This window comes from Ursus americanus, chromosome 5 (genome assembly GCF_024610735.1).
Source record: "Ursus americanus isolate L20-20 chromosome 5, mUrsAme1.1.p, whole genome shotgun sequence".
In the NCBI taxonomy this organism is placed as follows: domain Eukaryota; kingdom Metazoa; phylum Chordata; class Mammalia; order Carnivora; family Ursidae; genus Ursus; species Ursus americanus.
In genome coordinates this window covers 37863985-37879049 of record NC_142131.1, presented here as the reverse complement: position 1 = coordinate 37879049, position 15065 = coordinate 37863985, and the positions used below count along the sequence as shown (strand labels likewise).

Here is a 15065-nt window from a genome sequence, read left to right as displayed (position 1 = left end):
TGCAATCAGGAAATGCAATCAAGTCAAATAAAAGTACATTACATATTTCTTCAAAAGAGATAGACAAATAGCTATCAAGCACATGAAACAGTGCTTAACATAGACTTCAAGAAAATCCAAGTCAAAATCACAATAAGCTGCTACCTCATACTCACTAGAAATACTCTGACCAAAAAGACAGACAATAAAAACGTTGGCCAGGTTGTGGAGAAATTTGAACACTTATAGGGTGCTGGTGGGAATATAAATAGTGAAGCCACTTTGGAAAATAGTCTGACAGTTCCTCAAAAGGTTGATACAGACTTAACATATGACCCAGCAATTCCCCCTAGGTATATACACAAGAGAAATTAAAACACACATCCACATAAAAACTTGTACATGAATCATCACAGCAACATTATTCATAATAGCCAAAAAGAAGAAACAACCCAAATGCCCATCAAAGATGAAATGATAAATAAAATGTGGTATACCCATAAAATAAAATATTATTCGACCATAAAAAGGAATGAAGTACTGATACACTGATGAACCTTGAAAACATTCTGAGTCACAGAAGCCAGTTACATTATGATTCCACGTATATGAAATATCCAAAACAGGCAAATCTATACAGCAAGTAGATCAGAGGTTTCCTAGGACTAGGGGAAGTGGAGGGTGACTGCTAATAAGAACAGGTTTCATTTTGGAGTGACAGAAGTATTCTAAGATAGATAGTGGTGATGGTTTTATAACTCTGTAAATATACTAAAAACAACTGAATTCTTCATGTTAAGAGGGTGAACTGTCTGGTGTGTGAACTGTATGTCAATAAAGACGTTACAGGGGAAAAAAAAGAAACTGATAGACCTGGATCTACCTTTGATTTTATTCATCTGAGATGTGGGAGAAAAAAATACATTACAGGGCACCTGGGTGGCTCACTTTGTTAAACTTGTGCCTTCGGCTCAGGTCAGGATCCCAGGATCTGGGGATCCAGCCCTGCGTTGGCTACCTGCTCAGCAGGGAGTCTGCTTCTTCCTCTCCCTCCCCATCTCCTGCTCTCTCGCTCACTCTCTCTTTTTCAAATAAATGAATAAAATCTTAAAAAAAAAAAAGGACATTACAATGAACCACTAATTAAAGGTGGAAGCAAATGACCAGGCAAGTTCCTAATACCTAAATGTACAAATGACCTCTCTAAATCCTCCATTGTTATTTATTAGTAAAATTTTTAAATACTAAAATGACATTAATTTGGGTCCAATAATAATTACTAACTTACTGATAACCAACACTAATCACTAGAATGTATGAAGCATTATAAAGCTAAGCACTGTGTTAGGTGAACTGGAGTAAACTGGAAGTCTCCCTACACTGCTTTAGAGTGTGTAAATTGGTAAAACCATATTGTAGAGCATTTAGCCAGTACTTAGTAGAGTTGAAATTGCTCACTCCTAATGACCCAGCTATTCTACCACTATGTATTTACCATAGGGAACGCAAAATTCAATACAAAATTAGTTTAAAATATAAAACATAAAATAAAAACATATTTTATATTAGGGCGCTTGGGTGGTGCAGTCAGTTGAGCATCCAACTCTTGGCTTCAGCTAAGGTCATGATCTCAGAGTCATGAGAAGGAGCCCTGGGTCATGTTCCGTGCTCAGCGTGGAGTCTGCTTACAGTTTTTCTCTCCCTCTCCCTCTGCCCCACCCCACCACACTTCCTTTCTCTAAAATATATAATCTTTAAAACATATGTTTAAAAATACATTTTATATTTTATTTATATATTTTTTTTAAAAATTTTTTATATTTTATATAGCCATAACCTTTTATATATGTTGATGCAGCAAAAGCACAAAAACATGGATGTGAAGGATCCATGCAAACTTCAGTAGCTTAAAGATAGTAGTTATCTCAGGTGAAGAAATGAGGGAACAGAAGTGGAATGCAGAAAAGCCTCCAACTTTATGAGCAACCCTTATTTTTTCAAAGGATTCAAAGGAGTATTGTAAAGTGTTTACATCTGCAAAATCAACATGGGTATCTATTATATTATTTTTCTGTATTTTCTTTCAGTTTGGGCATGTTTTAATATAGCCAATAAAATTGTACCAATATTAATATCCAGTTTTGAAAACCGTATTATTGATATATAAGATCCTAACTACCAGTAGGAGAAGTACGGTGAAGGTCATAAGGGAACTCTTTGTGCTTCTTTTGTAATTCTAAAATAGTACAAAATAAAAAGATTAAAATTTTTAAAATAAAAACAATGAAGTATCAAAAAATAATAAAAACGTATGTACTTGTAAGGGCACCTGGCTGGCTCAGTCAGTAGAGTGTCCCATTCTTGATCTCAGACCTGTGAGTTTGAGCCCCATGTTGGGTGTAGAGATTACTTAAAAAAATAAAAAAATCTTTTAAAAAATGTACGTACTTGTAGACATGAAATAGTGATAATAATCCTTATCACTATTACTTCAAGAAACCGATACTATTTAATATATTTTGAAGATTTTTTTAAAAGCCCAAGTAAGGGATGAAAGGCCAAAAATTTGTGTCTTATTAAATTTGCTCCCTCCTCAGCATATTGTGACATTATTTCAACGTACACCTTATTTTATCTCAGCATGGAATCCTCAAATTGGAAGAAATCTTGAGAGAATAATATCAGTGCCCCAACTCCAAGGCAAGCTTTCATTCAAATCATTTCAGAAAGATAGCTGTTTTCCCTTGTTTAAAAATCTTTCAAAATGGAAATAGCATTGCCTTTATTAACAATGTATTTCAAATCTGCCAGTCAAGAAAGTATTTATTTACCTGTTTATTGTCTACTTCCATACATTAGAAAGTAAGCTCCATGAAAGCAGGGAATTTGTCTAGCTCACCCCAGATCCCAACATCTAAGATAATGCCTTGCACATACTAGAAATCCAGTAACTTTTTAAGAAAGAAAGACAATATATGATTATCACACATAAGATCTTATTTTTCTTGTTGCTTAATATATTTCATTATGCCTTTATTCCTTGTTTGTATGTTAAGTAAACATACTTGGAGGTTTTAATTGTCCAATTTTTACTAACAGCTTATCTTAAATAATTCATTTAGTCTCTTTCTCTTACAGTTAAAATAAAACATGTGCTTTAATATTACACTCAAAGATACACCTGTTATTAAAGTAAGTCTTCTTTGCAAGTATAGTTATAGTTAGCAGAAAACTTTCCACTTAATATAATACTCTTGTTAATTAGCTGCAAATCACCTGCTGGTTGACATTTGCCATGTAAAATACAGCCTTTGAGTCTCATGTTTTTATTTATGTACTGGTTTATATGAACTCTTTCAATTCCCACTGAGATTACCTGATGTACAAAAAAGTTCTTGTATTTAAATAATATTAATGTTAAGAATTTAAACCACCCCCCAAAATCACCTAGAGAGTGTAAAGTTAAGAAAAGTATTCATTACTTCTTGATTTTAATTCAAACATTTCTGAAAATAAGCCAAACCAATTAAGAAAACATTATAGAAGTAAAAGAGGCAATCGGGGCGCCTGGGTGGCACAGTGGTTAAGCGTCTGCCTTCGGCTCAGGGCGTGATCCCGGCGTTATGGGATCGAGCCCCACATCAGGCTCTTCCGTTATGAGCCTGCTTCTTCCTCTCCCACTCCCCCTGCTTGTGTTCCCTCTCTCGCTGGCTGTCTCTATCTCTGTCGGATAAATAAATAAAATCTTTAAAAAAAAAAAAAAAGAAGTAAAAGAGGCAAGATACAAGAAATCACTAAACTTTTAATTAACAATATTTTAATTTTAATAGATTTGTATGGAATTAATAAAACAATTTTGAGTTTATTATTTGTGTGTTTTGTTCTTGTTTTAACAGGTTAGAGCTTATTAAAGTTCATATAAATTACTTCATCAGTAATTTATTAAATTTACAAAAACATTTGTGGGAATATACCAAGTTGGATGTGGGAATATATCAATCAATTACTGGCAGGGTGACAAAATAGAAAGCAGAAAGTTGCAGTCTTACTGGCTGGAGGAGAGCATGGAGTGCTGCAGACAGATGGAAGTGTTGCTTTAAAAACAGGGTGAAATCCCCCAAAGTGGAAAGCTATAGAAGGGAAACCCCTTCTGTGAGTCCTTATTTATAGAAAGAAAGGGAGAGAGAATGAAAGAAAACATTTCTTCCTTAAATGGAAGGCCAACCAGCAAATTTAGAAGAAATGAGAGTTAGAATATCATCAATGGATGACAAAAGTAAACAGTAAAAGTTTTGTAAGAGATAGGATAGTTACAGGGTCTCAAAGTAAGTCTTCAAAACTTGCAATTTAATTTAAAAAGGGGAAAATACAAGTGTGACTGGCTGGCTCGGTTGTAAAGCCTGTGACTATTGATCTTGGGGCATGAGTTGAAGCCCCACACAGGGCGTAAAGCTTACTTAAAAAAAGTAAATAGGGAAAAATCAAAGGAGGGGCGCCTGGCTGTTTCCGTCAGTAGAGTATGCAACTCCTGGTCTCATGGTTGTGAGTTTGAGCCCCAGGTTGATGTAGAGACTACTTAAAAATAAAAACATTAAATAAATAAATAAATAAATAAATAAATAAATAAATAAATTTTAAAAGGAAAAATACAAAGGAAAAACATGGTGGACAGCACCTTAACCAAGTGATCAAAATTCGTATCTCCAATGCTTGAAAAAATCAATATCATATGCATCCTGATATGCTCTACTTAAAAAAACAAATCAAAATATTACTCAGTGTTATTCCTGAAAAGTATGTATAAATTGAATTTAACTCTAGTAAACATCAGAAAATGCAAATTAAGTTACATTTCATGAAAAACTCATGTGCTCTTTAAAAATGTCAAAGTCAAGATAAAAGAAATTGAGAACTAATTCAGATTAAAAGAGAATCTTGAAGAAGACAAGAGAAATAAATACAATGCATGACACTAGATTAGATACTGGCCTGAGGGGGAAAATACTTACAAAGACTATTAGGACAATTGATAAAATTCCAAGATGAAATGCAGATTGTTAAATAATAGTACTGAATCAATGTGAAATGCCTTGATTTTGACAACTGTACTATGGTTACGTGAGAGAATGTGTTTGTTCTTAGAATATACAAATTGAACTATTTAGGGGTAAAGGAAAGGAATATCTCCAAATACTTTCAGAGGGTACACAGACATTTTAAAATGTTGCCTGGGACTTCCACTTCTAGTCAAAATGGAGTAATAGGGATCAAACTTACCCTCCTGCCTGAAACCATTTTAAAAATGAACAAAGTATATAAAATATCATTTTTAAATACACTAGACATCAGGAAATGAAAGACAGTGATCCCTGAGAAACAGCAATCAAATTAAGCGCTAGCATTACCCCAGCTTATCACCTTGAAAATTTCCAGGCCCTGGTACAGAGTAGGGAAAGCCAGGAGAGCCCAGTGAACTCTGTGTTGAAGACACGGAGCAGAAAATATGAGAGATTCATGCTAGCTAGAATTTATAGGACCAAAAGCAGGAGAAGAGAAAGTTACACAAAGAGCAAATTTTGGAAATTTCCAGAAGGAAATTCTTGACAATTCTAATCAGCACATGGTGTAAGGGAAGAACCCAAGGCCAGGGAAAGAATTACCCAAAAGGATTAGAGATGACATAACCCATCACTCATATAACATGGGATAAAGGGACTATTACCACCCAGCCCAACTTAAAAACCCCAAGATTCACAAGACCTTGTATAGCAGTGTTCAGAAGGGACATACCTCAGTATTGGGGAATAATTAGCCCTACACTGAACATTGCTCCTGTCCTGCATAACAAATCTTAAAAGCAAGACACAAAAGTATCAAGATCCAAGGAACCTAACTGCATTTCAGAAATTAGAACTTTTTAAAAATTTTATTTATTTGTCAGAGAGAGAGAGCACAAGCACGGGGAGCGGCAGGCAGAGAGAGATGCAGGCTTCTTGCTGAGCAAGGAGCCCAGTGGAGAACTTGATCCCAGGACCCTGGGATCATGCCCTGAACCAAAGGCAGATGCTTAACAGACTGAGCCACCCAGAAGTTCCCAGAAATTAGAATATTTATTACAAATAAATCTAGTACACCAAAAGTAAAATAACGCAATGTCTGATATCCTATCAAAGATGGCCAGGTAGGCAAAGAAGCAGGAAAACACAACACATAATAAAGAGATTTATTAGTCAATTGAAACTGATTCAGAACTGACAGAGATACTAAAATTAGCAGACAAGATCTTTAAAATAGTTTTTATACTTTCCAAAGCTTTATATTTTCCCAAGTTTTTATATCCCTAAAGAGATGTGGAAGATTAAAAAAAATTAAACTACTAGAGATAAAAAAATTTATATTATGTGAGATGAAAATATAAATTAGATGGGACTAATGACAGATTAGACATCGAGGGGAAAAATTAACAAATGTGAAGACACAGCAATAGAAACTACTTAAAATGAAAAACACAGAGAAGAGAGAATTTAAAATAATAAACAGAACATCAGTGAACTATGGAACAACTTCAAGCAATCAAATATAAGGGTAGGTGAAATCACCAAGAAATGAAGGGAGTAAAACCAAAAATATATGTGAAGAAATAATGTCTAAAAATTTCAAAACTGATGAAATCAGATATAATTAGCTCAGCAACACTAAACATGAAGAAAACTATTTCAAAACATGTCATAATCAATTTGTTTAAATCAGTAGGATATAAAGGAGTTGAAAACTATGAACCCCCAAATTAATCTGATTAATATTTTTAGGCTATTCCACCCAACAATAGTGAATACACATTCTTTTCACTTGATGTGCACTTGAAACATATACCAAGACCGACCATATTCTGGGCCATAAAACAATTCTCAGTAAGTTGAAAAGCATTTGAGAAATACACAGTATATTTTCTGACTGCAATAGAATTAAATTAGAAATAAAAGAATGATGTTGGGGGTAAATATTTGGAACTAAATAACAATTCTAAATAGTGCATGGGGGAAAAAGAAATAAAGAGGAATTAAAAAGTATTTTGAGCCGAATAGAACTTAAAATACAACATAAAAAAATCTGTGGGATGTGATAAAACTGTATTTAGAAGAAAATTTTGTAACACCAAACACCTATATCAGAAAAAGCAAAAGGTCATGAACCAATGACCACAGTTTCCACTTTAAGAAACTATAAAAAGATGGGGCGCCTGGGTGGCTCAGTCGTTAAGCGCGTCTGCCTTCGGCTCAGGGCGTGATCCCGGCGTTCTGGGATCGAGCCCCACATCAGGTTCCTCTGCTGGGAGCCTGCCTCTTCCTCTCCCACTCCCCCTGCTTGTGTTCCCTCTCTCGCTGGCTGGCTCTCTGTCAAATAAATAAATAAAATCTTTAAAAAAAAAGAAAAGAAAAGAAACTATAAAAAGAAGGGCAAAAGACAGTAAAAATCATGACAGAAATAAAAGAAATAGAAAACAGAAAAAGAATAGAGAAAACCACTAAAGCCAAATTTGAGACGGTCATTAAAACTCTAGGCATAGTGACTAGGGAAAAAAAAAACAAAAATTACTGATATCAAAAAGAGGTAATGTCACTATATGTTCTGCAGATATTAAAAGGATAACAACATGACATTGTGAACTACTATGTCAATACATTCTACAGCTCAGATGAAATACATTTCTTGAGAGAGTCAAACTATCAAGGCACACTGAATAAAATAACCTTATAGCCCTTTATCTCTTTAACAACTTGAATTGCTAATTTAAAAATGTCCAACAAAGAAAACTCCAGGTCCAGATGGCTTCACTTTGTTTACCACCTAAAACATTTGCAGAAGAAATAATACTAATTCTATATGAACTTTTCCAGGAAACTGAAAAGGAAGAAATATTTTCTAATTCATTCTGGAGGTCAACATTACCCCAATATCAAAACCAGACCAAGACATTATAAGAAAACTACAGAACAATAACCCTCAAAAGAAATAAATGCAAAAAGGGGCAACTGGGTGGCTCAGTCAGTTAAGCATCTGACTTTGGCTCATGCTCTCAGGGTTTGGGACTGAGCCCCACATCAGTCTCCCCACTCAGCGGGGAATCTGCTTGTCCCTCTCACTCTGCCCCTCCCCCAACTCATGCTCTGTCTCTCTCTCTCAAAAAATAAATAAAATTAAAAAAAAAAAAAGAAAGATGCAAAAAAAAAATAAACAAAATGTTGGCAAATCATATCTAATAATATATTAAAAGGATAATACATCATGGCCAATCCCAGGAATGCAAGATTGGTATGATATTCCTAAGCAATTAATGCAACTCACTGTATTAATACACTAAAAAAAGATAAACCATGTGATCATCTCAATAAATGCAGCAAAGCATTTGACAAATTCAACATCCATCCCTGATAAAAACTCTGAGCAAACAAGGAATAGAGTAGAATTTTGTTAGCCTGATAAAGGGTATCTATGAAAAACCTAGAGCTAGCATCACACTTAATGGTGAAAGATAGAATTCTTTCCCAGCAAGATCAGAAACAAGACAAGAATGTCTGCTATCCCCACCTTTATTCCACATTGTACTGGGGGCTTTAGGCAGTGAAATACAGCAAGAGAAAGAAATAAAAGTCATTCAGGATTAAACAGAAGAAGTAAAACGATCTTTAACCTCAAAAACATGATTATCTTTGTGGAAAATCCATTGCTATCTTTTAAAAAAAGCTACTAAAACTAATAAATGAACTTAGTAAAAGTGCAGGCAAAAATGAACTGTATTTTAATATACTAGTGATGAATGATTATAAAATGAAATTTTAAAACTACCATTTACAATAACAACAAAAAAGTAAAGAGTGAAAACAGTGAAAATCACAAAACATTGCTGAGAAAAATTAATGAAGACCTAAATAAACAAAGAGAAACACCTTTTTGTAGGTAGGAAGAATCTGCATTGTAAAGATGTCAATTCACTAGGTCTAGCACAAACTCAGCAAGAGCAGATTTCACAAAATCATTAACAGTAGCAGGCAAAGATCATTGGGGGCCATCAAAGAGGTCTGCCTACCACAGGCACCAACATTATTAAAGTATCTCCACATTATTTTTTGTTCAACACCCTTATAATTCCTCTAAAAGGACTCTGAAGCTGGGGTCTTTTAATTAATATGTGATCTTGCCAATCATTTCACTTCCCTGTGCCCCATTTTCCTGGACATCTATAAAATGGAGATAATAACAGAACTTCTCTCATGCAGTTATTGTGAGGTTTAAAAGATTAAACATCTGCAAAGCACTTAAGAATTTGGCACATAATAAACAATTGCATAAATACATCCATAAAACCAATATAAATACTAAACTTACTATTCCTTAAAGTTAAGTGTTTATTAGAATAGACTCTTCTTTAACTATCTAATGATGTCTATTACAAATAAACCTCAGTTTTAGTCAAGATGTGTACAAAGACAGTTCATTAAATTGCATGTATTTAGTCAACCTTAGGCAGTGAGAGAAAAGTATCTTCTTATTCCCATTTTTAATTAAAGTTTAAGAAGCAAACAGGTAATGCCTGGGATGACCATAATTCTGATTTACCTGATCCTAGTTTGTGCCTATTGTCTAGACATACCTATCAATGGTACCCTCTCTCACCCTTGGAAGTGTCCCAGATTGCACAGGAAATTAAGGTTACACGAGTCGGTCATAATCCTTGATTGGAATGAAAACTGAATCTAGATAAACACACTTGACTAAGGAATCAACAAACCAGGGATGAAATGAACAGAAACTGGAAAAGGAAGAAGGATATAGGTGGTTTGTATAACTAAGAATGAAAGAGCCAGAGTGATAAGAAAAAAATAAATGTTTCAAAATGCCCAGAGACCAAAATCAATTCATCCACAAACTGAATTCAAGATTCCACTGCTGCCAGTAAACTTGCATACTCTTAAAAGCTTAAGATAGTTCATAAAAAATTGATCTGGCATTTCCTTAAGGATTAAAAGAAATGCATAAATGAATACCAAATAAATATTAATGTACCACATTTAATTTCCTTTTCCTATCTGTTTTAATATGTAATCATGAAGGTAATATATAATTCTGATAGGTACATCTTATAAAAATAAGAAAACTTGCTTAAATCGACACACTATAGGCCAAGTTTTAGCAAGAAACTATTTTTTATAGCTATTTTCAATTTCCCAACTGAAAACATTAGTTGACTTTGGAAATTCTAATCCCTTTAAAATCCAGCATCAACAAAGCAAACAGTCTTGATCCCTTAAGAGGATAAATATGTTCATTTTAATTAAAGACTAAAATATGTGACTAGGTGTGCAATTTTTGGGTCTGTATTATGAGATGTATTTATATGTCTTATGCATTTTATTAATGAAAAACTGAAAAGAAAGTATGGTTATTAAGGAATAGCCTATTAATGGAGGCATTCTTAAAAGATCTGGATCTTGAATTTTCAAGAATTTAGTCAAGTAAGAGGAACGAAGTTCTCCTATGTGCCACAGTGTAGATGAACTTTGAAAACACTATGCAAAGTAAAAGCCAGTCACAAAAGACTACATACTTTATGATTCCATTTGTGCAAAAAGTCCTGAATAGGCAAAGCTATAGAAACTAAAAGTAGATTAGTAGTTGCCTTTGTCTCCGGCTGGGACAGGAAGGATAAGAGATTGGGGGATGACTTCTATAATATAGGAATGATGGAAATGTCCTAAAATTAATTATGATGTTGGTTGCACAACCCTGTAAATATACTATAAGCCACAGAGTTGTATATTTAAATGGGAAACTGGATGGTCTATGAATTATATCTCAATAAATCTATAACCAAAAAGAATTTAGGTTATAATTCCCGTCTGAAATATATACTGTTATATACTAGTAACTTAAAGATGGAAAACATGATTCTAATGTTTGATAGGAGAGAAATCCAGGAAATTAATGCGTTAGTCTGTTCATGTTAATTGCTCAACACTGATGCAAGTATACTCTATGTCACTAAATGCCTACTGATTTTCAGACTATAAAAAGATTTCTTGAATGCTTTTGCCACAAAATAAATTTAGAAATTATCTTGACTTGATAAGTTAAGTTTGGTGAATATTTCCTGACTTCATGTGGGAATGTAAATAATTTTTACATCAGTCAAATTGTAGATATGTATTCCTAAGTACCCATTAACTTACAATTTCTCAATGCAAAGTTTAATTAGAAAAGTACAAGTTTTATAACATGTGTAACTTTTTTTAAAAGATTTTATTTATTTATTTGACAGACAGAGAGAGAAGGAGAGAGCACAAGCAGGGAGAGCAGCAGGCAGAGGGAGAGGGAGAAGCAGACTCTTTGCTGAGCAGGGAGCCAAACACGGGGCTCAAACTAGGACCCAGGATCATGACCTGAGCCGAAGGCTCATGCTTTACCGACTGAGCCACTCAGGCAACCCAACATGTGTAACTTTCTAAGTATATGCTACACTCCTATTTTGTCTTCTTAAATTTTGTTGATAGAGTTTCAAGTACAAAATATTAATCATTTCTTGACCTAGTTATATAGTGTCATATTCCATTATTTTTAAAAAGTTACCAATTATCCCCACACATCAGACATCAGTGCTACCAACATTCATGTGGGTACTTGCAAGCTGGACCCAGCTCCAAGAGAAATCCCCTCCATCATGACATCCTCCATGAAAGAAAAAGAGATTAGGTGGTCCCAGCAGCCTTTACTGCTGCTGCAGACAAATGCAGCCTTGACCATTGAGGAACTCTGAAATCTTCAGTAAGGCTAATCTCAGCTGACAAAGGTAAATAGAGACTACATTGCTGGAACTTCTCCAGAGCTAGAAACACCATACTCAACCCAGCCAGCAATCTTATGCCCACCCAAAAATGAAGATCTTTCTCTACCAAAACCATTCCATAAAATATGGAAGTGGTGACTATTCCATCAAACACACGGACATCAACACAAAGCTATACAAAGATGAAAAATCAGGGAAACATGACACTACCAAATGAATACAACGATTTTCCAGTAGCTGCAAATGAAGGGAAATCTACAAATCGACAGACAAATAATTCAAAATAATTGTTCTTAAAATGTTCGGCAAGCTACAAAAGAACACAGATCCACAACTCAACAGTATCAGGAAAAGAATATGTGAATAAAATAACAAATTCAAAAGAGATCAAAATTATATAAAAGAACCAAACAGAAATTCTGAAGCTGAAGAATGAAGTAAATGAAATTTAAAAAATGCAATAGAGAACAACAACAGCAGACATGTCAAGTAAAAGAAAGAAACCATGCACTTGGGAAGAAGTCATTTGATATTACCCACTAAAAGAAGAAAAAACAACAACAAAAATGAAGAAAGCCTACCTAAATTATGGAAGATCACCAAATGAAATAATATTAGCATCATGGGAGTCCAAGAAGGAGAAGAGAGAGAGAAAGGGGCAAAAAGCTTATTTAAGGAAATAGTGGCTGAGAATTTTCATCATCTGGGGAGATATATGAACATCCAGGAACACTAAGTCATCATATTGTACACTTAGCATATATACAACTTTGTCAATTATACTTCAATTTTTAAAAAAAGATTAGATAAAGCTAGCTGGTATATAACAGATGTTCATTATATATACATATATATATATACATATATAAACATGTATAAAAATAAATGTATATAAAAATTAAAATATATGTGTATATACAAATAGTTTTTAATATACTCTTTGGTGTTAAGGAAGTGTTTTTGATACCAGATAAAACAATAAAATTTTTAAAAAAAATTTAATTAATGTTTTTTTTAGAGAGAGAATGTGAGCAGAGGGAGAAGGAGAGAGAATCTTAAGCAGGTTCCTCATTCCCATATATGAGGAGCTCAATCTCATGACTCTGAGATCATGACCTGAGTCGAAATCAAGTCAGACGCCCAACTGACTAAGCCACCCAGGTGCCCCCCAAATTTTAAATTTTTTATTTTGCTTATTTATTTCTGTCTAGTCACAGTGATCTGAGAGCTTTGTAAAGCACGGTGTGCTTTAAATTTCTATCAATATAAAAAAATAAAATATTATTTGCTAAGAAGAGATAGTATTTTGAGTTTTTATACTTTCATTTTTTCAAAAGTAACTATTATTTACAAATGGTTTTCTGCTTAAAACATTTAAATCCCTGAGATAAAATTTGGCCTAGTGGAGATAAACATATCCATCAAGTTTTCTCTGGAATTCTCAGTAAACACATTATACATTCTCTCTAGTGAGCTGACATTTCAAGCAAAACTAAATCATGATCTTACCTATAAAAAGTGAAGTCATAATCCTGAATATGTTAATAAGTGAGGTACATGAAGCAATGAAAAACATTAATATAAGAGCAACTATAAATTCTTTTAATTTTTACTAAAAATAGCAGTATGATTTAAAGATATATTCAATTTCACAAATCAAAAATATATAAGGAAGAATCAAGCATGGTAAACTACCCAACAAAAAACTCTAAATTTTAGAAATGATATTCATCACATTTAGATGTCACTCCATGGCCCTAATAACTTAAAGACAATTAGACTTTTAAATAAGCTAAAAGTTACTGAGACTATAACAATAACAATTCTAAGACTATCACAATTCTAAAGGGCACTCTATGCTGCCCCAAAGAGATACCTTTCTCGCGTCCACTACATAACCAATCAAAAATGTTATGAGATATGAACTCTTCAAAGTACTGTACTATTAAATCCTGAGATCATTTCTAGCACTAGTCTGACCATTAAGAGACAAGTTTAAAAAGAAAATTTTATGTTCAAACCTCAGTCATCAAAAAGGCACTCAAAGTAGCTTGTAGAAACAAGGAAGAACTCTGCAGAGGATCAGAAAAATATCTGGGTCAATTCAAAGGAACAAGTCAGACAGCTGAATATTGTAGCCAGTGCAAAGAAAAGATGGCTAACTGCCCAGATATATTTCACTACTCAAATACTTACAAATGTGCACTCTTGGTATAGCTACTGTCATTTGATGAAAAAGCTAAAAATCAAATGCACATACAATAACAAAAATATAAAGCACCAGGAGTCCACTAGGCATTGCCTTTTTGGGGAGAGTTGGACTTTATAAATATAAACACAGAAGCCAATGCAAATTATCTGTGATCATTTTGCTAACCATATATAACAGACTTTTTCCTGTAGTAATTTCATTGACACTAGTCATATCCATATATATTTTTTATACAAAGGTTTCTATATTTGCACAATTCTTAGTATATTTTTAACTCCTCAAATATATTTGGGAATCATTCCAGACCACAAGACTCTCAGGAATTGCAGAATTTATCAGACTGATATGTCAACACATATGAATTCAGAACCCATACAATGTTGTTTTTATTCAGCAAGCATGTCATAAACAAAATTTTCTAGTTTACAACGCCAGGTCGATGAAGTCAATTAAAGTAATTATAACTGTAAAAAAAAAAAAAAAAACTCAGAAGCTTTAACTCTACAACTTAGTTAACAGGGACATTTTTTAAAAAGCTAAATTCACATTGTCTTCCAGGATCTCAAGATTCTAATGCCATATAACTTCACACTCCCTCCATATAGTTTAATGTAGAGTCAATGGGCACACCATAGATGAAATACATGTTAAATACTCTCTTGCAAAATTAAAAGAAATAATCAAGATAACAAAGGCTATTTATTTTTCACCAAGATAGAATAATGCTTCCACTTTGCTTATTGGTTTTTTTTTCATTTTTAAATACTGATAAGATGTCAAAAGACAAGTTCATCTTAAAACGATTTAAGGATGCTTCTAAACAGTCATAATTAGGGTAAAAAAAAAAACTAAGACAGCTAGCATAGTACAGTCACAAAAGACAGGATCTCCAGGGTTTAAGCCCTGCACTTACACTTTCTTGGGCAATTTAAGTATTTTAAACTAGTTTCCTCATTTTTTACATGGGAAAAATAATAACGGTGTCTACTTCACAGAGTTCTTCTTGGAGAGTAAGGAATAAAACACAGTTAT

General features: G+C 33.6%; 1 protein-coding gene across 1 annotated transcript in view; it reads right to left on the bottom strand.

Moving 5' to 3' along the window:
- ADAMTS6 (ADAM metallopeptidase with thrombospondin type 1 motif 6) overlaps positions 1–15065 on the bottom strand; it is a 290816-nt gene that overhangs the window by 247718 nt on the left and 28033 nt on the right. The gene's annotated exons all lie outside the window — the stretch shown is intronic.